Consider the following 2,351-nt stretch of genomic DNA (forward strand, 5'->3'; position numbering starts at 1 on the left):
CCAAAACTGGCAAGAAGCTAAAGTCTTCTGCTAGAGGAAGTGTCCTAGATTGCCAACTGAAGGCATGTTCACAGGCATCTTTGTCTCTGGCTACAACTCTGAAACTGGTGTGGCAGATTGTGGCTCAGGCTCGCTTGATGTGACTTTGAAGCTTGTAGATGACCATCATTTCCCCCCCTGTCAGATACAAGGTGAGATGATGGAGGAAACTCAACTGCAAGACTGTTCAATATTCTGGAACAAGTTCTGACATGTGTTTGGAATATCTTCTTGGCTGTTGATGCCCATTGCCAAGAAGCGATCCATCCAAGATGAATCTTTGTTCTTGCAGGATGTTTGTTTCTGAAGCATCTATGTGAAGAATGACTGGTTTTATGGTAGTGCTTACATGGATGAAGATCAAAACAGTGATCTTTCAGTGACCGAGTTGGCATTTTACAATCTGTTGTTGTTGTTGCTGTGGAAGAGGGGCAGAATCTGGAACAGCTGGAGGTGAACTGTCATGAGGAGCAGGTGAACTGTCATGAATGAATCCATCACTCTGAAACTAAATATGCTTGGAGTAGTCTGGAATATGAAAGGACAAGTCCTTTTCATATCCAAGACCAGTTCTGTGCTTGTTGTGGACAAGCTGTTCCCAAGGTCTGATGATGGGCTTGGGAAGTGCAGACTGAGTTTCTGCATCTGCATGTACAATTGCTACTTTATTGGGTACTGGATCTGAATGAACTTGAACAATATTGACTTGCTGTTTAAGGGAGTCTGCTTCATTGTTCTGAATAGAAACAGGTTCAGAATGACTCCTTCGTTTTAATTCTTCTTTCTGTAGCTGTGTTTCAAGCTGCAAAAAATCAATTTTCTCTTGTGCATATTGTAGACATGTCTGAATTTCTGAGAGAGAGCCTTTTTTGATTTGGAATGTTTCATGATTAGAGGAATGTATCAGAGTTTTTAAGAACTCTAATATTTTAGTAATTCGAGGCATATTCTTCATTGTCAAAATTACACCCCTTTAAAAGACTGATTACAACTATGACCCAATGAGTAAAAGTAACACCCACTCACAGTACAAAGACACAGAAAAATCCTTTGTAAATGTGCAGCAAATGAATCAAGGAACATAAACTATAATGAGTTTTAAATACAGTTCCACAACTGGGGCAGCAACAACTGCAAACTTGCTTGGATCCTTCAAATACTCCTTCCCTTTTGAATCAGAAATGATGGCTAACAGAACACCATGTCATGGGCATTTAATATCAATGCATACCCATCACAAGTTATAAAGCTGCACTAACTATATTCCATATTACATATAATTTCATTGCATCGAATGTGTATGCACAATATTCAATAGATGCACATACACTATGATCAGTGACTCCAACGCTCAACCTCCAAAAGAGAACGCACAACAGAATTATTTTAATGCATTTTACATGGAAATCAATTAACACATCACCATAAATTGAAGTAGGATTTGAATGCACAGTGAAGGATCTCCCAACCAGACTTCTGCCCAATAGTGTTTTTGACTCCTTCAAAATATACTATTACTCATCAACGTCCATTTTCTCTTGATTGTTTCCTGTTCAGGTAGTCTTCTCGGTCCATAACTCTGGTTGATGATAACATTGAGATGACTACAAGAAACTGTAGCTTTTAAAAACCAGGGAAAATTCCCATTTTATCTCGAATAATTGAATATCATTCACTTATCTCATCCAGCCTCTCCGCAGTGGAATTCTCTTCAACAATCCGAAACTTGCTCTTTCAGATTTGATGAAACAAATTAAAATGCAACTTTCTAACCATAAAAGCTTGTGAAAATTTTTACAATTGCTAAAAAAGTCATGGCATAGATTATGTAAACTTATCATTGAACGAACACGAGGGATCCAACGGAGTTCCCAAGTTTTGTGAAAGAACTAGGCCTGACCAGGCAGAAAGATGCCCGCCAACGACTTCCCATTGAAGAAAATTGGAGGGGCAACAACAGCGAATATGCAGAAGCTAATATGAAACAGGTAACATAGGAAAAACCAGCTAAACCTCAAAGCACTTTCATTACTCATGGCACGGTATAGAGGTTTGTACCCTATCTCATTGGGTTACCTGGACGAGCCGAGGCTTCTCTTTTCTGGGGGAGGAGCTCTTGATATCCGTTCCAGGTCAAATACATCATCAAAAGATCAGATTTCTTTCACCAGGCCGTGCGAGGTCGTCCTTTTCCAGAACAAATCTTTCTAGAATCGCATTAATGGAAGGCGTTCTGGACATGGATAAGGGCTTTATCACCTCCTTGGATAACTCTTATGCTTGCTCATCCAACGTGGCTTTGAGCACGGCAA

The sequence above is a fragment of the Pinus tabuliformis genome, chromosome X, assembly GCF_031772625.1.
Source record: "Pinus tabuliformis cultivar Carrire ecotype Pingquan chromosome X, CPIR1, whole genome shotgun sequence".
NCBI lineage: Eukaryota > Viridiplantae > Streptophyta > Pinopsida > Pinales > Pinaceae > Pinus > Pinus tabuliformis.